Consider the following 27,523-nt stretch of genomic DNA (forward strand, 5'->3'; position numbering starts at 1 on the left):
CAAATATAGTTGAAGATAGTAATACAGAAATTTGAGACCCATTTGAAAGCTTCAAATGATTCTGGTCATAGGAATACAATGGGAATATACATACTGTCAACTAAATTAACAGCTCAAGGAAAGACTGAAATAACATAAATATTTTTAAAAATAGTTTTTCTTGTTTGTTTTGTTTTGTTTAAGAAAAAGAAGCTGGGCGTGGTGGCGCACGCCTTTAATCCCAGCACTCAGGAGGCAGAGGCAGGTGGATTGCTGTGAGTTCGAGGCCAGCCTAGTCTACAAAGTGAGTCCAGGACAGCCTAGGCTAACACAGAGAGACCCTGTCTCAAAAAACCAAAAAAAAAAACCCAAAAAAAAAAAAAAAAAAAAAAAGAATTGACCAACTGTGTCTCTTGGACCCACTGTTTGATTACCTAAATCAAATTTTATTGGGAGTCAGTCCCACGCATTCACATATTTATTTACATATTATTTGATGGCTACTTCCATGATACAATGGTGGCAGAGTTGAGTTTTCATGGCACAGTTCCAAAAATCCACAAAGCTTAAAATATTTCCAACCCAACCATTTACTAAAAGGACTAATTTCTTTCTTGGTGTATTAAAATGCTGTATAAAAAGTTTGAGAAAAGTTATTTTATTTTTTGTTGTCTGATGATCAAGATCTGGGACTTACATATATTAGGTAAATGTCCTATTGCTAAGCTTAAACCACTGCCCTAGAACAACGTAAAAAGATGGAAAACCAGGGTAAGGTGCACAGGTCTGTCCCAGAGGAAGAGTTCCAGTCTGTGTGTGGGGGGGGGGGCGGGGGAGGTGTCTTTTTCACAAACAGGGAAGAAGGGGCCATTATATCCAATCACTGAAGGAAATCACCCTGATTGTAAATGGGGAGTTAAAACAGAGGGGGAAAAACAACAGGCAACAACAAGTCCACTCAGGGTCACATTAATTCTAAGTGGCAGATTAGTACCCAGACACACACATTTGTCATATTCCACTTCTCCTTGGTGCTGGGCGTTTCTAGCACAGTTCAGCCTTCAGGTAACTATAATTCAGGTTTAGCATTGCTTGTCTGCTTTACAATTATTCTAAGGAGAGCACACACACCTTTCCCAGAGTATTAACCTGGCTTCCAAATATTGGCAGCTCTAACGTATTTGTCCTAAACCTTGTCCCCTAGGCCTTCTGAAAGATGACAAACTGTGATTTTTCTCTCTCTCTATTGTCAGCATCAATTCACCCAAGTAAAAACAACTTTGGATTACAGTCAAATTTTCAATAAGATTGCAAAAGCACTTTAGTGCCTTTAAATTTTGTTCCAGAAAGTCTAGTAACAGATAATATTGTCTTTTTATGTTTGTTGTTTTTTTTTCTCCCCTTTTCCCTCTTTCTTCCCTTCTCTCCCTCCCTTTCTTCCTTCTTTCCTTTCTATCTTTTCTCTTTTACATTTTCATTTTTCTTGTTTTAATGAGAGCATTTTTTTTTGCCCAATAGAATCAACTTAGATTATGTCACAAAGTTCTATTAATCAGTAAAATAAGAAACTCTATCAAGATTGTGGTTATTTTAAATTTGAGAAGCTGGTGGTTGAAGGATAATGCTGATAGACAGACAGACTCACTGGTAGAGTTTTTATATTCGTATATACATATAGATTAGATATAGACACACAGACTACATTTGTAATTGTATCAGATGATTTAATTTTGATCTTCAAAGGAGCAACAGTCTCCTTTAACTTTCTAAAAGTGATCAGTGTTGGAGTTTTGCATTCAATTTTGGCTGAGGTGTAACTAGAGAAGGTGCATCTCCCTTTACAGGAGAAACTAATGTGAGTACCAGGGTAAATTACTACCACCTTGGGTATTGGCTGAAATGGTGAGAAACATTCACAGCTGGGACGTACAGATGTGCAGGGATCAGCACTACTGGGCTTCTTTCGATAGAAACGTCATTCACAGAAGCAAGGGGCCGGAGCTGGAGAGCTCATTCAAATCAAAAAACCAAATTAGAATGATATTCTCTATCCCTATAAATAAAACCAAGAACAAGCAGACAACAAAGAGTCCTGCAGGCTGTTTAGTTGCTGGGTTAGGATTTACTCATAAATGTAGATAACTGGATTACCATCTGGATTTCAGCAGGTGGTATTAGGGTATCATATCAGTGCTATGATCCAATTTCCTGTTCTGAGCTTTAAGGGCTGCCCATCCTTCCCACACCATCAGTGCCCTCAAAGGTCTGGTTTGGAGAGCTAGTTAGACAGCCTTCCGTCCTGTTCCATGCAATGGCAGTTTAACCTACCCCTTGCTCAGACATTTGATAGGAGTAAAATGACTAGCCAGAGGAGCTCTGACACAGTAGTCTCTTTCATAAAACTAAGGCATCGGGAAGACTCTCTATACCTTTCCAACTCCCAGGTGTCGAGAGGTATGTCCTTCCACAAGCCAGCAGCACAAGCAAATAAAAGAAAGAAGCATGGTATTATTAAGCAGCTTCAAATATGGGATGTGTGTGGACACAACGGTTAGTCTTTCTTGAGTCTGCAAGGACTTTTGCACTCTCTGTGCTTTTTATTCCCTATAATGCAGTCAATCCAGAGAAGAGCATTTGTGAATAAGTGCCTAGACTCTGTGCATCATAAGTGCCTGCGCTATTTTAGGTATTTTATTTGGCCACAGAGGGTTAATTGACGTGAATATGTATAGTGTAGAGACTTTGTAATCTTGCCTCTAAACAGTCTTGGTAAATACAGACTGACCTCCAGTCAACATTTGGACACCTGGGAGAGGAAAAGAAGGCTTCCAATCCTTGGGACGTTTCTGAGAGAAATAGCCTTCCTCTTTCTTCCTCTCCTAGGTAAGACTAAGATGTTCACATCATCCAGCCATTCTCAGTTCCTATGAATTTATATTATGTCACTGCTGGCAGATGCTCTCATTCTAAGCAGTAATATGATGACCTTGGCCACTGGCCTTCAGAACATTCTAGATAAGCGGGTCAGATGTTGGCAAGTAGAAGGTTAGAAAAGTTGTGGGACTTTCCCATGGTCACCATAACGCAGGGGTCTGAGTCAAACGTCAGGAGCTGAAGAGTTGCTGGTTTGTAGGGTGCTTAACTGATTCAAGTTTTCATTCTGACTTACTTCTGTCCCTCTCACCTTTGACGTCAGTGTTATGTAAACATTCCAATAATTTCAGTAACCATTATTGACTAATATGTAAGCAGCCTGTGCTAGACACTTTTATGAGATTAAAAAAACCATAGAACTCAGTTTCTGTTCTCAGGGGCAGCGTAATTTGGATTTTTATAAGAAAAGAATTATGTACAACTACCAGAAAGTAGAAGTAAAACTAAGAATAATAGGTCTCATAGCATGTGTCAAACACAGAACTTAGTGCTTTGCTTACCTGATTTAGTCTTCGCAACAGCTCTCCGAGGCAATGTGGTGATTCACTCCTTGCTGGAGGAAATTATCGAATAACTTGTCCAAGGTCACAGCTTGCTAATGACAGAGCTGGAATTCAACCTTACCTCTGCCAGATGTCAAAGTCCCAGAGTTTCCCTGCATCATTCTGACTCACTAAGCACACACAGGGGCCTACTGTGATGGGAACTGAGCCCCTAAGCACCCAGAAAAAAAAAGGGAAATGCAGAGTCCATACAAGGGCAGGGCCACAGAAGTGAACAGTTGAGTCAGAACTTGAAGAGCTTGGTTGGCTTGGTACCACCAGCCAGGCAATTGGTGAGGAGGGTGGGCTGGGTGGGAGTGGCCTAGGTAATACACACTGATTGGTTAATGCTGTGGGAAACCAAGATACTCTGAGAGATCAAACAGCTTATGCAGCTGCAGCCACTCTGGTCAGCATGCACGGGTGTTCTGGGAGCAAGATTTAGAACTGGGTTTCTTCGTTCAGAAGAATTTCTTGCTTTTGCCATCTTCCCTGGATGCCTGCTGTCAGTTATTCCCTGGGATGAATGAAGATCAAGATTTTGCACCATCTGTAGGAGGAGAAGAAAAGGGGTCTCTGCCTGTTAGGGGTGCTAAACACGCTTGCTTCATGACACAGGGCTTTGTACATGTTCTTGAAAAGGCAATCAGAATATTGTTACCAACTAAACTATGACCCAAGGTTTTTACGTGATAGATGCGTTTAAAGTTTGAGAAGTCTCACCTAAACATATGTCTTTTGATTTCTTTTGGGAAGAGAAACCAATCAGCTATGATGAATGCAGAACCTACAGTTCCCAGAGGGGCAAAGCCTGTTTATGACTCAGGGTTGCATTAAGACATAACTTCATTCTCACAGTGACCTCATACAATGGGTATCCTCACACTTCAAACTAAAAAACTGAGGTAGAGGTACAAAGTTGGGTAAAGGAACAAAACTTTGCTATCAAGGGACTTTCAGTGTTTTTGTTTTGTTTTGTTTTTTAGTATATTAAGTGCACAGGATAAGGGTTTCATTGTAACATATTCATATGTGAATGTGATATTTTGATCAGTTTTTGCCACCTTTGTTATATTTTCTGTTGCCCTCCATGCCTGATAACCTCTTACTCCGAGCTAGCTTTACTTCTACTTTTATGCCTTGCGTCCCTATACCACATGCGTGTGTGGCTCGCACACAATGCGTTTCATTAGAGTTATTTATAGTAACGTGGGTTGGGGTTTGTGTACAAGAATGTGCACACTTTGCTAGTTGTTACAACACTGAAGAAAATGTCTGTACTTTAAATCTCCTCCAGCTGTGGAGACCTATGTGATCCTTATGCTTCCATGACAGGGTGGTGATACAGCCAATCTCGTGCAGATCTCGTAGCTGCTGCAAGTTCAAGTGTGCAACAGCCGTGCTGCATTGGATGTCAACATTCCGTACCACTCCTCCACTTCTACTAACGTGTACAAGTTTTCCTCTTCTATTTCTGCAATGCTCCCTGAGAGCCTCGGCAAGGGTGTGGTAGATGTCCCAGTGACTAGAAGTTCCACTGTCATTTCTTTGACTAATTATAAGCTTCTGAAGTCACCACAGGTCACTGCAAAAGGGATCTTTTCTGAGCAGAGCTGATGGCAACACTATTCTATGTGCATGAATATGCCTATTCAGAGGGCATCGTGACGGGCACATCATGATCGGAACCAGGTGGTACAGCCCTCAAGTGCATGCTTTTTATCAAGAGTTTTGTTTTCTTCAAAGCTGCTTTCAGCTGGATCTGACCTGATCTTCTGTATGTGGTCAAAGTCAACCTTTGAAATTGGCCCAGGAATTCTTTGCTAATCTTTGCAAAGCAATGTGGAGATTGATATTCGTTCACTCCTGCTCCAACGATAGGATCTAAAGGAGACCTTTCATTGTTCTACTATAAATCTAATTTAGAGGGGTCTCCATGAGAGTCAGGGAGACAGACACAAGAAATACAGTTTGTTTGTTCATATATATAATAAACAATACAAATATCCCATATGGTAATATACATATTAATATATATGGATAGCATGGAAGGTTTGTTCAGGAAAAGGCATGGCCCAGGCCCTAGGTAAAATACATAGATGTATAAGATAAACAGTGTTTTAAATGGGTATAGTAATCTTGCTACTCAGAAAGCTGAGGGAGGAAGATTACAAATTGGAGGCTTTCCTGGCTACATAACATATTCAAGGACCAACTTGTACAATTTAATAAGGCCCTATGTCAAAATAAAAACAGGTGGCTGGGGACATCCACAATAGGGGAGGGATTGCTTAGAAGGCCCTGGTTCTGATGCTTAGGACTGCAGACGAGAAAAACAGCTATTGTTGTTCACACTAATATTAATAATACAATAATAATAATATTAATAATAATACAATAGTGACAGACAGCAGCATCCCTGCTCGTTGGTCAACACTTAACAGCTTATAAAGTGTCCCATGATATACTGTCTCATGCGGCCTTCATAGTAACTCTGCTAATTACAAAAGAGAGGACCTTCTTTGGTTTCACATATGCAGAAATGGAAGACCGGAGATTTAATCCCAAAGTCTGACACTACTAGGTGGCGGACTTGTAGGTGGAACATGCCTTTCTGGACTCAACTTACTTTGTCATTTCTTCTGCATACAGGGCCTGCAGTTTAGGCTGGGAGGAGTTGACAAGAGGAGGAGGTAATCCCCCTCAGTCACAGTCATAGGGGAGAGGAGTAAGGGAAAAATGGGAGGGAGGGAGGAATAGGAGGATACAAGGGATGGGATAACCATTGAGATGTAATATGAATAAATTAATAAAAAAAAAGAGATCTGGGAAAACAGGCATGCAGAGTTAGCTTTGTGTACAAGACATGGTATGAGTTCAGACCTGACTAAAGCACATTACGCTGTTGGGGGGTGTGGGCCTCCGCCGAGGTCCCATGCCAGTGGAGGGAGTCTATGATCAACTGCCCTGCCTTACCTGGGAGCCTTGCATCAGAAAAGCAGGGTTGTTGTTAGACGTGTGTGCTTACATCTGCCCACCTGATTCTCTGCTAAACCTCCTCAGAACATGCACGTGGAACTAGGATATACACAGGCCATGATGCCAGCAGAGTGGTTCATGTCAGAGATGCTTGATGTCAGAAGGGAAATGAGAGCCAGCAGGGGATAAAGGCAGACCAGGGCACAGCAATCTAGAGTCCTCAAACAAACTGCAAGATTCAAATATTGAAAGACATAAACCAAAGATATCCCACTGAAAAAGAAATAAAAGGGTTGATAAATTTCCAAACGGGGCCCAGTTTCACTCATACACAAATTAAAACAATAAAGCATTATTTTCACTATCCTTGGGGAGTTTAGTAACACCTAATCCTGCAGATAATGTGGAGAGATGGGATTCTCACTCCTATCAGTGGACCGCACATGAAAGAGCTTGTCAGCAACATCTGTAATACAAATACACTTTGACCTTGCTATTCTATTTTGGGGAGTTTTTATGATAGATGTACTTACACAAATGCACAAAGATACTAGACAAGGAGATTCTTAGCAATTTTTTATAGTAATAAAAACCTAGAAACAATGTAAGTGTCTATGGACAGTGAAGATAAGACAAAGATTTCAAAGTTACATTAAAAAATAAAATCACAGACTTTTCAGAACAATAATTATGTATCCTATCAAGTATGCTGTATAATAGGAAAATAACACTTAGTAAATATTGATATTTAGCAAATAATATTTAGCAAAAACTAAGCAGATGAAGATAGATATAGTATGAGATTTTGTATAAAATAACATGATATAGGCATCAATATATGTCAAGACATGTCTATTCATTTGTTTTTATATGTCTGTTCACATATGGAATACATGAAGGAGTGCATATGTAGTTAATTATGGTGTGTGAAGATAATTTGGAGTTTTTACTCTCTTGACTTAGAACTTGACATTTTTTAATAGTGAAAAGCCAGAGTACAACTATAGGCATGGTCCTTGAGACATTGCCCACATTTATTGGTTTTTGAGATGGTCGCTCACTGACATAGAACTTACCATGTACACTACACTGGTTAGCCAAAGAGCCCCAGGGTCTACCTGCCTCTGCATTCTCACTGATGAGGTCACATATGCAGACTACCATGCGCAGTTTTGTTTTATTTAAAATGTGGCCTATGAGGATAGAACTCAGGAAGTATTTTCCTGACTGAGCTATCTCTTTAGACAAGAAAATATTTAAGTCAACTAATAAGTGAGTAAAACAAAAACAACACAATATTAGGGAGCGTTATTAATGTAAAATTTTAGGTATCAAAAATCCTGGCAATGTCAGGTTAAATAAATAAAACAATCCAATACAAAGAGGTATTGACAACATCAAATCCTAACTATCAATGGTACTGGCTTTTGGATGGCTTTTGTTTGAGCTAAACAAATTTTATTTGTGTCCATACAGTAATTTATTTAATTCTGAAATTAACTCTGTGGGTTACTTACTGTTTACACGTCTACCTTAGTTTTACAGCACAGTGACACAGAAGTGAACTTATTCCAAGATACATAGCTAGTTTTGTTTGTGCAGGTGTGTGTGGTGAAAGCCTGTGATTCATGCTGTCGCCCTCTGTCCTACCTCATCTTTAAAGGTGGGATAGAAGGCTGCAAAGTCACAGCTGAGGTGAGAGCTGATCTGGACCTGATACCTAAGAACCAAGAAGTCACCACTGCAGCTTTGGACATGTCTGTGTGCGTACTCGCCAGCCACAGTACTACCGCAGAGTGACTCTCAGGGCTTCTTGAACTGAACTGCCTCAAAAGGAAGAAAGACAATATTTTCCCCACATGAATTTAGATAATGTCACGAATGTCAAGAGTTACGGTGAGCTATATAATAGGAACCCAATAATAATACTTAAAATAAGATCAATGCTTATAATTTTGCTCATGTCAAAAAATACAGAAATAGTGAAGAACTAATTAGGACTACATGAAATCATGGACCTATATTTCCTCCAACCCTCCCCCTACTATTCTTTCTTCATTGTCTTCATCTCCATGTTTGAGGCAGCTACTGGAGCTCTGGGCCAAGCATCCTAATTTTTTTTTTACATTTAAAAATATATTTTATTAATTTATTCATATTACATCTCAATGGTTATCCCTTGTATCCTCCCACTCCTCCCTCCCTCCCATTTTTCCCTTACTCTCCTCCCCTATGACTGTGACTGAGGGGGACCTCGTCCCCCTGTATATTGAGCATCCTCATTTCAAAGCGACCATGGCAAAAAGAGGAGCAAGGGTGTTTGGATACTGGGTAATTAAATGCCCTTCTTTAAGACTGCTGAATCCAGGCATGGTGATGCAAACCTTTAGCCTCAAAATGCAGAGGTGAAGGATCATGCTTTCAAGGATACTGACTAAGGCCAGCCAGGCTGCATGTAACCATGTTTGCAAATAATGAAAGCTCAGTGGGCACCCCCCTCCACACACACACACACACCTTTAGGTATCACTGCTCAGAACGTAGCCATATGCTCACAGAGGTGGGCACTTGAAGGTAAGGAATCTGGGAAAAATCAGTCTTTAGACACTCATTGGCCTGGGTAATGACTGATCTAATGTTCTACTACTAAGAAAAAATGGGGAACATGGGTCTTAAAGTATGCAGCTAGAAGTTCTCCAAAGCCATAATCCAGGCCTGAGGGTGGAAACGGAGAGAGTTCTCATTCTACAGAATTGCAAAGAAGAACATCATTTTATCTGAGGCTTTGACCTAAGTAGTTGACATAGGACACTTGAGGACTGTGGGTGCCTTGGTGTCCAAGGCAGGTACTCAGATACTCATCAGGCCTAGAAGACTCTAAGAGAGGATGGAACAAATCTCAGGAAACAATCACACTTGCCACTCCCCCCCCCTTTTTTTTTTACAAGGGTCAGATGTGAATGCTGATGATCTGGTGAGAGCTTGTGTACAAGAAGGCTTGTACAATATAATTTCTGCACGAGCCACTGTCTCCTCACGTTTCCTAAGAAAGGACGTTCTAACATTCACCTTGTTTTTACATGTAGTAAACAAATGAAGTGCCAGCTTCTGAAGTGGTCAGTTTTCTCACTAGCAGTTTCCTAATCTAGAAAGGAACAAGCTCCTTAACTCAGAAATGTATCAGAGAACAGCAAGGGGAAAACAAAAGAAAAACTAGCCAGAGTTCTTCTTGTCCCCGATTTGATCACTTCCCCCTTGGTGGGGAGGCATGGCAGCATGTAGAGGATGACGGGGATGCAGGACATCTGGATGAGACCTGATGGGCTGCGGTGATATGGTGGGGGAGGAGGGCCCCTTCTGTCAGAGGTCTAGGGGAGGGGAATAGGGCTGAAGAGGGAGAGAGCATGGGAACGGGAAGATACAAGTGAGGGGGATAACAACTGGGATGTACTCTGAATACATTATAATAAATTAAATTTAAAATATTAAAAAATAAAACAAAAAATATATATATAACCTCTTACATATATCATGAAAAAAGAAAAATAGCCAGAGTTCAAGGCTGAAAGAAAAAAGAAATGAATTCCCACCAAGTATTTCTGGATTTTTAAAGATCAGAAAGACTGTACAGGGTTCTAATTGGCACTACTTTAAGGTCCTGTAGCATGCATTCTTAACTTTTAGTTAAGTGGTTATCTGGGAAAGTGAGAAATTTCTGCCTAACTTAGAAAATGTCAAAGTATATCCAGCAACTTGCACTTTAATAAAACAAAAATAAAGCCAACAAATAACCCAGCTATCACAGAGCATCAGTAGAAAACTAAAAAAAAAAAAAAAAAAAAAAAAAAAACAACAAAAAAACCAGGAGTTTTTACATAACAATTAAAAATGGGCTGGCCATTGGCCCAAGGGACAAATGGAGTCAACCACATGCTTGTGTGTCACCTGTTTGCATAAAGGGTATTTTTTTACAAATTAGAAAATCCCTCCCTCTCTCTCTCTCTCTCTCTCTCTCTCTCTCTCTCTCTCCCTCCCTCCCTCCCTCCCTCCTGCTAGGTTGGAAAGTAGAGACTTGTGTATGCTAGACAAACATTTTATCACCGAACTACATCCCAAGCCCGCTTGACATTTTCAAATGATTGAAATATAATCAGAAGAGAGAAGAGTTTCATGACCCAAAAATATAATGCAAAATTCAAATTTCAATGTTTGTTAATCAAGTGTTATTGACATACTGCCTTGCTTGCTGAGTTGTGCACATCCTACAGCTCTGCTCAAAGTAGTTGCAATTGAGACATTTACTTTGTAAAGCCCAAAATACCTACCGGGCTCTTTGTAGACAGTGTATTGCTGAATTTTTATTTGATGTGCTCGGTTAAATACTAACTAAATGAAACGAACTCTACAAGCATAATCTTTAAGTCTCAGTTTCCTCATGTCTAGTGCAAATAATAATGTGTTTCACAAACTTTCATTAAGAGACATTACTGATGGAAAGCACCTATCATACAGCCTAGAATATGATTTATCCAAAAATGGTAACTAATGTTTACTACTTTGTTTTCCAAACATTGTCATTTAAAACTGGGCTTACTGTTTGAGCTTCTCTTGAACTCCTCAACTTCGAAAAAATGTTATTCTCCTGTGTTCAACATAGTACCAAAAGTTTATGCCAGTGTTTCCTCACTTACCATATGATATTTTATTGAAGTTTCTCTGTTTTTGGTGTTTAATATGACTCATGAATTTCTTAAGAGACCAGGCTATCGATGTCTACATTTGTAGTGCCAATCACTGAACAGGACGTAGTGGTGTTTGGGTTTTAAAGATTTTGTTGATTCTTTGAATTGTTCTCTTTGTTTCTAATTTATTGATTTCAGCCCCGAGTTTGATGAATTCCATCAATTTATTCCTGCTGGATGTGTCTGCTTCTTTTTGTTCTAGAAATTTCAGGTGTGCTACTAATTTGCTAGAATGAGATTTGTCCAATTTCTTTAGAAAGGCACTTAGTGCTATGAACTTTCCTCTTAGCACTACCTTCATTGTGCCTCGTACATTTAGTATGTTGTGCCTTAATTTTCGTTGAATTCTTGGAATTCTTTTTCAATTTTGTCCCTGACCCAGATGTCATTGAATAAGGAGTTGCTCAGTTTCCACCAGTTTTTCAGTTTCTGTTGTTGTATTCCAGCTTTAATCCATGCTAGTCCAATAATATGCAAGGGGTTAATTCAATTTTCTTATATCTGTCGAGGTTTGCTTTGTGGCCAAGTACATAGTCAATTTTGGAGAATGTTCCATGAGGTGCTGAGAAGAAGGTATATTCTTTTGTGTTTGGATGAATGGTCTGTAGATGTGTGTTAGGTCCATTTGATTCATGATATCTATTAGTTTAATTACTTTTCTATTTAGTTTCTGTCTCAATGATTTGTCTATTGGTGAGAGTAGGGTTTTTTAAGTCGCCAATTATTAATGTATGGGGAACTGATGTATAACTTAAGCTTTAGTAATTTTTCTTTTATGAATGTGGGTGCTCTCACATTTGGGGCATAGATGTTCAGGATTGGGACATTATTTTGGTGTATTTTTTCCTTTGATGTATATGAAATGTCCTTCCCCATCTCTTTTGATCAGTTTTGATTGAAAGTTTATTTTATTAGCTACTAGAATGGCTACGCCAGCTTGCTTCATGGGTCCATTTGCTTGGAGTACATTTTTCCAGCCCTTTACTGGGAGGCAATGTCTATCTTTACTGTTGAGATGGGTTCCTTGCATGCAGCAGAATGCTGATGTATACTTTAATTTTTTTTGCTTCTGTTTTTAACTTAATTTAAAAATCTTTCATGATATGTTAAAAACAACAATAACAAGACAAAGTTTATGTACTTAATCCCTGTCCATTTTTATTAACCAGTCTTTACTAGACAACTTACTGCTGTGTAAGTGCTGGGGTCTCACTGGAGCATGTAAAGATAAAAGCGATACTTTTTTCATAGACATAATTCTATATAGATTTCCTGTTTACAGAAGAAATCACCACAGGGTAGTAAGGAGGAGAGTGGTGAAATAAATATCACCAGCAAGTAGTAAATTTAGAGAGACTCAGGAAAGGAATCCAACATCACATGATGTGTCAATAGAATACTGAAGCTTAAACTCAGGCCAGCAATCATGGAGGAAGATAGGGAAAGACAGTCATTGGAAAGGGAGCACCAATAGTATTAACGTGGGACCCCGTGTGGTGAGTTCCAGGTCACTTGTCATGGGCTCTGAGGGGACTTGGGCTAGAGGAATAGAACCAGAAAGAGAGATGCTCATATTTAGTCTCTGTTTTGTTGGGGGGGGGGGAGGGCGTGTCTCATTGTAAACATGGCTAAAACAGTCATGTAAGACCAGCCAAAGAAATAAAGACAGTACCAGATGTGGGGCTTAGCAAGGAAGCAACTCCCCTGTGGCTCTCGAGTCTTCAATGAGGGATTCTCATGAAATAGACAGCCCTGTGTTCTTACTGCTCTATCAAACAGAAGGTGACTGGTGAGCTTCAAAACAGGAAAGTTCCATCCACAGTGGGATGCTCCTCCCTCAGACCTTTGCACCACCACCTGCCTTCCTGCAAAGTCCTCATCGCAAAGCAAAGAACTTCCCAGCTCCTTGCACAGGGCCCCAAGAATCTGCTACTTTCGCGACTTGGTGGGCAGCTGACTCCTCACTTTCAGCACTAGGAATCTTATTTTTGCCGGATGTGCAAATCACATCTCCAGTACAACTTTATCAATACCTATGGCTTACATTTTTATCTTCCTCTGTCCTAAACTAATGCAAGAGAAAGCTGCATTATTTATTGGCCATCTCTAAATCAACACGAGGAAGAAAAGGGGTTTGCTAGAGATACTCAGAATTGGCATCTGTAGAGAAGGATACAACCAGACAGGCATATATTAGAGTTACTAAGTGGCCTGACAGTCTCCACAGTGGTCTACAGCTCTCTGTCTTGACACAGAGGTCAAGGAAGATGAAGACTCAAAAAGTTCTCATTGCACTTAGCAACTAGACAGGGAACGGTAACCTTAGCAACAACCTTGCCAAAGTTTTGTCGGCGGAGTGGGAAATGCCACAATATGGGGTGCTGAAGGACTAGAGACAGGAGTGTTGGTATCTCTTCAATCTTGGGGCGAAGTAGAGTAGTGATGTAGTAGGGGGAAGTATTTGAGGATGCGTTGTTTGCTTTAATGTGAGAGATGTTGGGGAGATGGAGGGCTGGAGAGGAGGATCTTACAATAAACCGTCTTGTCGTGAAAAAGTTACTCCTTCCCCCTTCCCTGTAAGGTGGCACACATGCTCAGCCTGGTGACTTTAGGTTTCTCTACTTGACATGCATTAGACAAGAGAATATGCCTGTAGCTGACAGCTTCATTCTCTGGTTCTCCCCTTTCCCCACAGCCCTCTGGAAATGACAAGGTGTGTGAAGTGGAACTGTAGCCTGGATCCAGCTGCCTTTGCCTCCCACTGACTCAAATGTGGCTGGAAAGTACACTTTCTACATTTGTTTATGTGTTTGCAAAGGTGTGTGTGTGTGTGTGTGTGTGCACGCGCGTGCACACGCGCGCGCATGTGTGTGTGTGTGTGTGTGTGTGTGTGTGTGTGTGTGTGTGTTTATGCGTGCGTGTGCATGTCCATGCAGACTCATTGTTGGACATCTGGAGGTTAGAGGTCAAATCAGTTCCCTCCTTCTACCACATGTGTCTAAGGGATCAAACTCAGGTTGTCAGGACTGGCAACAATTACCTTTACCCTCCATACCCATGGTGCTATCCCAGGGATATATACTTAATATTTTGAAATTTGATGTTATAGAAAAACTGACGGTTACAGAGCTCAAGCACACTTATAGGAATGCACTTTTTAAAAAAAACTATTTTTTTTAATTCTTTTTGAATTTCACATCATGTACCCCAATCCCACTTATCTCCCCATCTCTCCATATTCACCCTCTGACCTTTTAACCTCCCCCCAAAGGAAAACAAAGCAAGCAAACAAACAAACAAAAACATATAGCCATGGAAGTTGGGCCCCCACCCCCCTAAATAGCTTTACTTGCAAATAAATATTCATTGCGATGAGGCATTGATCTGGTTCGAGGCCTCTGGCTTCTGCTACACTATCAATACTGTGTCCACACCATTATTCCTCTCAGATATCCTGTTGTTGCCCTGTTATGGAGATTTTGCAGAACCGGCTCCTTCACGTGCTCCAGCAGTTCATAGATGTGTAAGACCCGCAGCACGGTGGTCTTAACGTGGAGACCCCCACCAAGAACCAGCGAGACCAAGGTTTCGGTTGCAACACGCAAGAGGCTTTATTGCAGGGGGTTGGGTACCCGGGCGTCTCAGTCTCTGGAGAGGCTGGCGCGCCGAGCGAGTCTTTTGGGGGTCTTTTATAGGGATTTTAGCGGGAAGCGCGGGTACAGAAGCGAGAAGCATAGTTACAGGGCTCTGATTGGTAAATTTAAATGAGGCGAGGTTATGGCCCGGTCATCAGATGGGCTCTGGGAACAGGGGAGTTTACCCGTTCCCTGGGCCAGATGGCCGACCATAAATACCCTGTTTGACAAGGACAAACTGTTTCTGTTATCTCTGGGCCCCAGGCCTCATCTTATTCCGGGAACCTATTATTCTAGTCTTGCCTTGCAAGATAGCGTTACTGCTGCTATGCTTGCTATGGCGGGTGCACAGGGGAGGGGGTCTTACAGATGGAGTAGCTGTTGGATGGACTAACTCAAAGCCCTGCATCTGAGCCTGTGGTAGCTGAATCGGTCACCCCGTCACCTCTACCATTTTGGCCAGGCAAGGGGAGAGGCCAATTGTCTTGCAGGTTGTGCAGATACTTGTCTACCACTCTCATTGGGTGCCAGCTCTCCAGGGCACCCATTCCACCAAGGCCAGCTATCTTGCTGGCCCCAGTAAGAGTCAGGGCCAGCTCACCTGACTGCTGTAGCTGGAAAGGACAGCTCTCTCATGTCTATGACACAAGGCTGTACTGTGCTGCCTAGGTAAGGTACAAGCCTGCTCTCCCCAAATACTGTAGCCAGTGAGAGGAAAGCCTAGATCTCCTGCTCAACACCAGGGCAAGCTCTACTGTGCTGTCCAGGTGACATTCAGGGCCACTTTCCCTGAGTGTTGCATTTAGGGCCAGCTCTACCACACTGCCCAGGTGATAGGCAGAGCCAGCCCTGTACAGTCCTTTGACATCCATGGCCCCAGGCAGGAACCAGTCCTGGGATGTCCTTTGGAAGTAACATGGATGTCCACGCAGACCCCTGCTGTTGCATGGCCAAGGACTCAGCCATAGCCCTCAGCAGTAGTAATTGCTGACACATAACTATGGCATCAGGTGACAGTGCAGGCTGCTCATGTCAGGCTGATCCTTACCATCCTTTCATCTCCAGTTCTGTCGGGAAAAAATGAATCAGGGTTCACCTGAAAGAGGGAGTGGGGATTGAAAGTAGGATACAAAGACGTGAGAAATAATGAATCAAGTCAGGAAATTTCTGATCAAGATTCACTTTATTGCCGACTAGCAGGAACATATATAGGGCAAGGTCAATAGGATCTATTCTTATCTCACTCACCCTAGCCGCCGGGCAAGAATGCAATAGCCTAAATCGCTCCCTGTAGAACTTCCTAGTTCTCTGAGTAGTTCCTCCTAAGAACTTCCTAGATCCTCTGGGTGGTTCCAAGTTGAGACTTCTCTACTTCTTTCAAAGGTAAATAGTCCGAGGATAGCCTAGAACACAAGACCTCGTGGTGAGGTAAAGGTCGGCAACTCGAAGGTCACAGCATACAGTCTAAGCACAGGATTTCTGACATGGCCGAATTTGTCATCGTTCCCCACACAGTTCCATCTCTCTTCATAGTAATCAAACCATTCAGCCTCTCTTTCTCTCCTACCTCTTTCTCACATAATTTCTCTTCATAGTAGCACCTGCCCACCCATGTTGCTTGGCAGCTGCTGGGCCTCTGGGTGTCTTTCACCTGTGTGCACCACATAGCAATGGGAAGGCCAGGAAACTACCTTCAAAAGTACACTTTCTTATGGGGCACCAGAGTTCATGTGAAAGTCAGACCCCACTCTCCATGGGGAGGCCTGGTAGCACTCAGAGGAAGGATAGCAAGCTACCAAGAAGAGACTTGATACCCTATGAGCATATACAGGGGGAGGAGGTCCCCCTCAGTTACAGACATAGGGGAGGGGAGTAAAGGTAAAATGGGAGGGAGGGAGGGAGGAATGGGAGAATACAAGGGATGGGATAACAATTTAGATGTAATATGAATAAATTAATAAAATATATTTTAAAAAAGCTTTTAAAAAGTATACTTTCTTATGTTGAAGAAAGCTTAAGTGGCAGAAGGATAATAGTAACACAGATAATTATTCACAGTGTAAAGCAGGGTCAACCAGGATCCATGATGAAGGTGTCAGAGCCTTGACCAAAGTACTTTTCATCTTGTCATTGACTTTTCTTTAGGTGGTGCTGATTTTCCAGTGTTTCTTGCCCTGCCATTAGAAAAGGATGCTAACTTAATTGTCTTGCCGTAGAAGTATCTCATAAAAAGATAAAAAGAAAATAGAACTAGCATAGTGGCGTCTCAACCTTCCTAATGCTAGGAACTTTTAATATAGTTCCTCCCGTTATGGTGACTGCAACTATAAAATTATTTTGTTCCCCTTTATATCTGTAATTTTGCTACTGTTATGAGTGGTAATGTGAATATATGATATGCAGGATATCTGATATGTGACTCGAAGGTGACCTAGGAGCTTCTTGCTCACTGCATTAGTTAGGGTTTCTATTGCTGTGATCAAACACCACTTCAAAAACAACTTGTGGAGGAAAGGATTTATTTTCACTCTATAGTTGTAAGTCCATCACCGAGGGACTCAAGGCAGGAACCTGGAGGCAGGAACTGAAGCACAAACATGGGGTTTGCTCAACCTGTTTTCTTATGCAAACCATGACTATCTACTCAATGGTGGCGCCGCCTGCAATTGGCTAGGTCCTCCCACATCAATCATTAATTATGAAAATGCCCAACAGGCTTGCCTACATGCCAATCTGATGGAGGTATTGTCTCAGCTGTGTTCTCCTCTTATCAGCTAACTCTAACTTGTATCGAGTTGAGAAAAAACAAGCCAGTACACGTGCTAAAATGAAGCCATCAATGTCACTGTTTATGTCTTGCTTGAGTCTGAAACTTTCAAACCATGGCTGAAATGCCTGCTAATTTACTGTTGATTTATTTACATTGATATCAATTTACATGAGCATCTGGAGAAAAGGATGGATAGAGATCCTGTAGCTTTGGTAAAGTTTTGGAAAATTAGAGCTTAATAAAAATCTTGTTGAGCATGCCTTCATTCATTCATTACTTTTTTTTTTTTACATTTTATTGATTTTTATTTTACATGCATTGGTGGTTTGCCTACATATATGTCTGTGTGAGGGTATTAGATCACCTGGAACTGAAGTTTCAGACAATTTTGAACTACCCCATGGGTGCTGGGAATTGAACTTGGGTCCTCTAGAGGGCCATCAGTGTTCTTAACAGTGTAGCCATCTCTCCAGCCCATCATCCATTAATTTTTATAATCTACATTCCCTGTTTATGACTCAAATACTACTGAGGCACTAAATTTCTGTGTTTCACAGTATTTGCTCAATTTGTGTTTTTACTTTCTGCATCCCATTCATCTTGCTTGTACCAAATTTTGTCTTCTGCACCCTGAAGACATTGAATGGTTTTGTCTTTAAAGGATGATTTCCAAAGAGGAAAGGTTTATGGTCAAAGAAAAGGGTCCTCACAGTAGGTGAAAGGAGAGATTTCTGTGTCTCCAGACCATGAGAAATAGCTATTTGTTATTTACTGTTGTGGAGTTGCCTCAAAAGAAGTTCATTCATGTAAAAATTCAGAGTGCATTGGGTAGGGATGTATATCATGAAGGTTCCTAGTCTTTGGAAGTGGTTCCAAGACCTCATCAGTGACAAGATGTGAACAACCATAAATCACAAGGGGGCATAAGGATTACTGTGGGCTTAGACTCCAAGGCTGAGACACTGGAGCTCATCACTCAGATTGGATATTAGAAGACCATCTTTCTTTTACTTCTTGCTTTATCTTTTAGTAGTTCTTAAATATTTTGCATCATTTATAGTTTGTGTGTTCCACCTTATATAATTTTTCTGAATGTAAACACCTCCTTTTTGTGAGGGAAGTAAGACATTGTCACCTCTGGTATTAAGTAGACTATATGACTGATGCTGTCTTGTTTGGAATGATATCTGCTCCCCAAGGATGACAAGCTCAGACCAGTAGTTATATTAATCCAATAGCTTATGTGTATGTGGCAACACTCTAGAATTATCTGGGAAGGGTCACAGGACAAAAGTGGGACATAGTTCTCCTTTTCAAGGACAAACAGGAAAGACAAAAAGAAAATGCAGCATCACGAAACATCAAAGTCAGCAAAGACAAATATTGACTTCTGTCCAAAGGGCAGGAGAGAATCCCAAAGAATACAGACAACCAAAGGTCAGAAGCCAAGAGTAAACTTGGTTGAGAAGAGAGAAGTGGGAAAACAAATTGCAGAGAGATGTGGAGAGCTTCCAATGGAGGTTCTCAGTACTTGGTGGACAGGTCTGTGTTACAAGGTTTACATTTTTTCACTAACTTGTTTAATATAGGTTTTGGATAAAAAAGTATTATAAAAAGTTTAAGAAACATACATGAAGCAAGGCGTGGTGGCACATGCCTGTATTACCTGCACTCAGGCAAGCAGAGGCAGAATCACCTCTATGAGTTCGAGGCCAGCCTGATCTATAAAACCAGGGTAGCCAAGGCTACACAGAGAAACCCTATCTCAAAAAGCAAAGCAAAAAAACCCACAAAAAACAAAACAAAAACAAAAATAAAAACAAAAACAAAAAAACAGCAACAACAAAAAACAAAGAAAAAGAAAAGAAAAGAAAAAGAAAGAAAGAAAAATACACAAGTAGAACTACATAAAATTTCCTTTCATTTGATCCTTCCCCAAAGGCAGAGTAGAGACCATTTTTTTATGCCTAGATGGTGGACCACCAAAATCTAAAGCTACAAATGCCAGCACTTGGAGTAAAAGTATAATGTTTTTATTTTATATGCTTTATTAAATTAAAACCTTGCAAATAAATTAAAACATTGTATACCAAAATTAACTGGGCTCAAAGTCTATAGAATTCAATGAACTGTCATACAATTAGAATAGGCATTAGCTGAAATTTCTGTTTCCTCTTCTGATATCTCGTAGGTGTTCTATAAATTATGAGTAGGCAACATTGTAAGCCCAAAGATACATAGACAAGAAGCCGGCAATCCCTGAATATAAACATCAAAGCCATCTACAGATTCAATGCAATCCCATTCAAAATTTCAATGTTATTCTTCAAAGAAATAGAGAAAGTATTAAAATTTTTTTGAAGCACAGAAAAACTTTAGCTATCTAAAATAACCATGGTGGTAGTGGTTGTGGTGGTTGTGGTGGTGGTGGTGGTGGTGGTGATGATGATGATGATGATGATGATGATGATGATGATGATGGTATCAGATAATATATCTGATTTCAAGTTATACTATAGAGCCACAATAACAAATAAAAGGTGTGCTGACACAAAAACAAACCTGTGCATTCACATCATCCCTTCCAAGGGTCAGAGAACTTCAACAGAGGGGACAGAAGGAATGTAAGAGCCAAACAGTATGTAGGAGGGCCAAGGAATGCTGTCCTGTGGGGATTCTCTAGCCGTGACCCTCAAGAACTCACAACAGCTGCAGTTATCCATGCTGTGCCTGTGCAAGACTGAGCCAGTAAACACTAAGTCACAGACTATAGGAAGTGCTCATGGGGCCCTGCCAAAGGAAGCTAAAGGTTATGGAGGACTTCTAGAAAATAAAAAAGATCACTTTCTTCAGTGATATAGCTGCAAGTGAGTCCTTCATGCTCCAGTGGATAGCTTCACACCCATGGCCATCCCAGTGGCCCTGGTTAATCTCAATTGGTCACCAAGCCAAAACGAGCTAAAAGATGTGAAGGTGAAATGGAGGCTTTGTTGAAATATGGAGGGAGGGATTGGGGCAGTAGAGGAGGAGAAGAATAGATATAAAGATTAAGTGGACCAGAATGTATCATATACATGGATGAATTTGTTAATGAATAGGTTCATTTGAAATAAATAAGCATGTGGATCAATGGAATAGAAGATGCAGGCAGAACACTGTGCAACTTTAAACATCTAATTTTTGTCAAAGTGTTCCCAAATAAATAAAATACCAGAGACAGCATCTTCAACAGCAACTGTGCTTGGAAAACAAGATATTTTCTACAGGTATAAGGAAAAAACTAGATCCCCATTTCTTTATTACTTGCTATGGTTTATAAGTAATGGAGTTATAAGATCAGTCATCTTAGAAAGAACTTGCCTCTATTTATTTAATGTAATCAATTACAAAACTAAAAATTGACAATGATTATTGAGCATATCGTTCACATACTTTGATTTCACTAAGATCTCTCACAGCCTTCTGAGGCCACATTCACACACACTGACGCCTTTCTCAGTGAGTCACATTCCTACACAACTCCCTTCCTCTGAATGTAGACAAAACTTGTGACTTTCTCATAACCAATAGACATCAGTAAATGTGAGGGGATGCTGTTTCCTTTATCAGTCTGTCATCTCTAAGCCTCTATGTTTACCAACAAGGTAGACTTTTCTGGTTTTGAAAGGGAAGTCTGCCATATTGTCAACTGTCTAAGCAGAGAACCATGTAAGAAGAAAATGTGGGCATCATTTAGGAGGTTAGCATTTAGGATATAAGCGTTTGTCTATCAAACTGCCAACAGAAAGATAGCTGGGACCTTCATTCATATAACCAAAGTTCTTCCTCAAGCCTCCAGATAACAATGAGGTCAGGATAGGCTTCTGGGAGGATATGAGGGGGACCCTAGTGGAGACTCCAAGTAGCAGAGGCCATTCAGACTAAAGAGGACATCCTCTAACTAGACAACTCTCCTAGTACAGGCAGGGAAACACCAACCCACCCACAAAAACTTCCACCCAAGATTTACCCTGCCTACAAGACATGTAGGACTAAAGATAGAGCAGAGATTGAGAGAATGTCCAACCAATGTCTGGCCCAACCCAAGACTCACTCCATGGAAGAGAGCCAATCCCTGACACTATTAGCGACACTCTGCTATGCTTGCAGACAAGCCTAGTAGAGTTGTCCCCTGAGAGGCTCCACCTAGCAGTGGTTCAAAACAGCCAAACACGGAGGGATGCATAGGGAGTCTTCTGGAGAAGAGGGAGGAAGAAGAAAAGAGCCTGGAGGGGACAGGAGCTCCACAAGAAGACTAACAGAGCCAGCTAACCAGTGCCCAGAGGGGCTTGCTGGGACTGAAGTACCAACAAAGGACGGCATGGCCTGGACCCAGGCCCTTACAAAGATGGGTGGCCAAGGCTTTGTGTGTGTTCTCTGTTAAGGGGAATAGGGTCTTTCCATGATGGTGTTGCCAGCTTTTTGATCACTTCCCCCAATGGGACTGCCTTGCCAGGCCACAGGGAAGAGGACATGCTCAGTTCTGGTGCAACTTGGTGAGCTGGGGTAGATAGAAAGGGGATCTCCTTCTCTAAGGAATAGGGGAGGTGTAGGAAGCCGCGCTCACATTCGCCATTACAAGATGGCGCTGACACCCTGTGTCCCATGCTGACAAACAACTAATCTGCGCATGTGCGAAGGGATTTTCCACTCGTTCTGCTCTGCCTCTCCTGTGGCATCATCTCGCCCGATGAGCAACAGCCAATCAGGGACTGACACATCCTAAGCGGAGGACAGTTTCCTACATAAGGGAGGGGTTTCTGCTGTTTGCTCTCTCTGTCTCCGTTTTTCGTGTTGTAAGCTTATGCTCTTCCTCTCAAGAGGCATTAAAGCTTTACTGCAGAAGGATCCTGTTTGTGTGTGCAGCGTTGTTCTTGCTGACGAGACGGTAACACTAGCCACAGGGAGGGAGGGAGGATGGGAAAGGGAGGGAAGATGGGACTGGGGGCTGAGGAGATTTGGGGCTATGACTAGCATGTAAAGTGAATTTAAAAGAATGTTGGGCCTTAAATCCAATCAGATAGTGCTTAGTTACCCCCACAATTTTGTGCACTAGCATATCATTCAGGAAGGTCACCATTGCAGATAAAATGCTTTGTAGCTGGTAGGTATTGATCCTTCTCCTCTGTTAGTATGCTGAGTAATTTTCAGGATAATCATCAATAGTCCATAGGGCTAAAGGCTCTACGTAGGCACCAACTGCACTTCTCAATGTTCAATGAGACATATAGGTGTTTCTTTAATGATAGGACTTTGCCATCTGTTAGTGCAACCTATAGCCTTGGTTGTTCACCCAACAGCTCGGTTAGTTTTAGCTCTATTTTAGATACACCCTGCTTATCAAAGACTTAAAAATTAACATTCACATATAACTGAATAACACTGTATTTGTCTTTCTGATTATTTGTTACCTCAGGATGATTTTTTTCTAGTTCTATCCATTTATCTTCAAATTGGATGATTTTATGTGTGTTCTTTTTTTCAGCAAAGTAATATTCCATTGTTTATTATCCAATCACCTGTTGAAGGATAGCTAAGCTGTTTCCAATTTCTGGCTATTGTGAATTAAGCAGCAATGAACACGGGGAAACAGGTTACTTTTATAGGATAGAGTAGACGAAAAAAGAACTATGATGGTTAAATTAATTACCAGCTTGACAGAAATCAGGAATTGCCTGGAAGATGGCCCTTCTGAGGGATTACCTTGATTGTGTTGAGGAGGCAAGGCCTGCCAACTGTTGATGGTACCATTCCCTGCAGGCAATACTGGACCATATAAGTAAAGACAGGAAACTGAGCAACAACACGTGTCATCATTCTCAGCTTCCTGATTGTGGATGACACGTGACCAGCTACACTGATTTCACCACCACGATGAACTGTGCCTTGAGCTGTGAGCTGAAGAGAATCTTTGCCCCTTAAGTGCCTTTGTAGTTATTTTAGCCTGGCAATAGGAAACTATATTAATACAAAAGGAAGGAAGAAAACATCTGCTCTGGTTAATTTCTTTGAGCTGATTACTTCTCTCTTTTTGTCAGCAAGGCACAGAGAGGAGTATCTTATCACAGTTCTTAACTACACACTCTTGTAAATGCAGATTTAAATGACAGTTTAGTTTCAGTCTTGGGACTATTAAGGTACATACCATTTATCTTTTACTTCTTTCACAACTAAGAAGATATATAGAAGTATGAGCTGCCAGTCTTAAGTTACAGCCATACCAACAGCTCCTTAAATGCATCTAATGACCTGTCTTGATGTCAGAGAGTTCATTACCTAGTTACCTTGAATGTTGGCTTTGGTGTAGGGGATGCATGACAGACAGGAGTTTTGATAGTATTAAAACCTCAGAAGTCAATCCGGTTATTATTTGGAAAGAAATCAGACTTTTAGCGGTCTAAAGAGATGGATCAGCAATTAAGAGTATTCACAGCCCTTACAGAGGACTAAAGTTCAGTTCCCAGTCCCCACACTGGGCTGTTTAAAACTTCCTTTAACTCCAGCTTCTGGAGATCCAACACCATCTTCTGGACTTCTTGGGTACCCGTAGTCACATGCACATACCTATATGCCAGCATACAATTACAAGTGAAATAAATCTGTCTACAACACACAAAATGCTACTTTTATTCAAAAGCCAATTCTCATCATTATAGATTGTGAGAGTTTTGAAATATTCAGCTGCATTTGCTTTAGCAATGAACGAGATAGATTATCCCAGAACAATCTGGTTGTTGACAATAATTTAGATGATTTTCAATGCTGTCTCCACTGTTTTGACCTTGGGATGCCATTTTAACAAATGAGCACTTGCAGCCGGCAAGGACACCATGGTCTAGGAGAAAGACAACCTGGTGGCTGCAAAGTCTGCCACTAGCAAATTGCTCCCATGTAGGCTGTTTTATTATAGAACAAAGGCTCAAAGGTAACTTTAAAAAAAAGAGAGAGATATTTGGATTACATTTTATTTCGAGAATATTCTTTTTCAGACCAACTCTTCTCAAACAAGTGTCATGAAACAGTTTATTTTTAGGTTTAAGGTAAAAGAGCTGTACTGTACTTGGCTCTCTGCTAGATTTCTATGTCCTTTCTGTCTTCTGGGATGAGAAGGTTATTAGTGTCGCTTTCCAAACACCTTTGATTCTGTAGAGAAGATTTTTAAGAATTCACTTTAGTCACAGGGGAAAAAATAAGTCACTTCAAATGCTGTAACAAATATCTGATCTCCAGTGTCATACTGCATGGATATAATTTTTAAAAAGCCAAGTACTATTTGGATAACATTATAGGGACCATAATAGTCTCTTTAATGTCAGAAAAGAATCTGACATACACATCCTCTGTCTTTAGATAGTCTTTCCAAACACATGTATATACCAAACACGTGATTGAATAATTCTCATTTCTATATAAATAAGACAGAAACATCATAAAATAATATTCATAAGACAGGTGTTGAGAATTCAAAATTTGATAAGGTGTACACTGTTAATAAACATAAGAACATTTCTCATGTATATAGAAATAATGGTGTGAAAACAATGGTTTTTAACTTTTGGCTCCCACACAAACACCATTGTATTTTCAAGTGGCTCTCAGTACTGCCAAAATATGCTCTTCTTAATGCAGCAAATTTTTATTACCACAGTAAGAGTAAGAATATATGTCTCTTGTCTATGAAGTTTTAATTGTGGATTAATAAATAGGATACCCGCATATGTTGTTGCTAGTCATTAACGCAAAGGTGAAATTGTTCTTTCATGGTAGGTGGGTCAATTAGCATCTTTAAAAAGAGCCATCATTATGATAACAACAACAAAAAAGCCTTGGGTTTGCTGATGAATAATGATTTAGTCTCAAAAAGCACTTTAAAAACATTGACTAATTAATATGACTCAAAAAGCTCAAACAAAAATATGCTCTCTCTGCTCTTAGACTTTTAGTTTTACAGAAGCATTCTGGGAAAAAATAGAATGGTCAGCTGCAAATTTGTATTAGTCCTTTGTCAGTTGTAATGCCACTTAGAGCACAGATTTTTTTTTAAAGAGTTGTTTGTTCCAGAATGAAGACAACTTGCATTTTACTGTCGAAAACATTTTTTAAATGCTTGTTAAACCTTTATTTTACTAGGAACATGGCTGGAATAAGCAATTTGAAAATCTCTTTAAAAACACGTGCAATGCTAATTAATGTAAGGACAATATCATTTTGAAGGAAAGAAAGAAGAGTGACACACAGAGGTAGTGGTTGAAGATAGGGAACAAGGCAGAATAGGAAACACAGAGAGAAATAAGGGTGGGGACCAGACCTGGGGAGAGATGGGGGCCAGACAGAAGGCCTGGAGAAAAGAAAAACTGTGGGCAGAGGCATCGCAGTGACAAGCTGGAGACCTAAATCAGGATAGGATTCTGGGAAGATCTAAGTGGGACCCTAGCAGAGATTCCTAGCAACAGGGGCCATGGAGACTGAAGAGGACACCCTCTAACTAGACAAGACTCCTAGTAGATGTTGGGAAACACCAACCCACCCACAAAAACTTTAACCCCAAATTTATCCTGTCTACAAGACCTGCAGGGATAAAGACAGAGCAGAGATTGAAGCAATGTCCAACTAATGTCTGGCCCAACACATCCTGTGGGAGAGAACCAACCCCTGACACTATTAATGATACTCTGCTATGCTTGCAGACAGGAGTCTAACAGAGTTGTCCTCTGAGAGGCTCCACCCAGCAGTGGATCAAAACATGCTAGGACTCACAGCCAAACACTGAGCAAAACATTGGGAGTTTTGTGGGAACGTCAGGGGAAAGACCTAGAGGTGACTATATCTCTACAAGAAAACCAACAGAGTTAACTAATCAGGACCTAGAGGGGCCTATGGAGTCTGATACACCAACCAAGGACCATGCATGGACTGGACATAGGCCCCCTATACAGATGTAGCCAATAGGCAGCTCAGGCTTCATGTGGGTCCTCTAGTAAGAGGAGTGGGGCTGTCTCTGACAGGGACTCTGTTACCTGCTTTTTGATCACTTCCCCCTGGGAGGACTGCCTTGCCAAACCAGAGAGGAAGAGGACATGCTCAGTATTGGTGGGATTTGATGAGTAGGGGTGGGTGGGTAGGGGAGCTTCCCTTTTCTGAGGAATAGGGGAGGGGGAGGGGGGAAGAGGGAGGAAGGGTGGAGCTGGGAAGAGGGGAGGGAGCGACTGGGATGTGAAGAGAAATATTAATAATAAAAAAAAGACTGTGGCAGGAACAATAAGGCGGTAAGTGCATATGGTAGTCCTGAGAAAAGCTCTGTGTGTGTGTGTGTGTGTGTGTGTGTGTGTTCTCTCTTAAACATCAAGCAAATGGGCTCACAAAACTAACTCCAGTGTGTAAATCCTTGACTCTCAAGTGTTACCAGCTGAGTGAGATGGAGAATTACACGTCCTAGTGAGATGACCACCAAGTTTGCCTACCTTAGCTCAGATCCTAAAAGGAAACAATGATCCTTCTGATGTGCATAGTGTTTATGGCTTCAGGAAGACAGATCCAGCAGTGTGAAGGCAGCTCTTGCAATATTTCCTGATTCTCTCCATCTTGGCCATGCCTTCCTCAGTTTTAGGTTCATTCCCACTTCTAGGAGGATTGTTGACATCATCGCCAGAACTCCTCAGAGTATCTCACACATGAAACTACTGCTTACAGTCACAAAACATAGCTCCTCTCTCTAAATACCAGCAGAGGTCCTGAGGATCAACATGTTGTTGACCACTGACATCATAACCATTCCTCAACTGATCAATTTAAGCCAAAGCTAGAGTTCCCTGGACTTGAATTTCCCATGAGTCGGGCTAATGAAGTCCCACAGTTTCACTTGGTATGGACCAAAAAGGAGGAAAGGCCTGGTCCTTGGAAAGA

This window comes from Acomys minous (assembly GCF_964271855.1).
Source record: "Acomys minous genome assembly, chromosome: 12".
Classification (NCBI taxonomy): Eukaryota; Metazoa; Chordata; class Mammalia; order Rodentia; family Muridae; genus Acomys; species Acomys minous.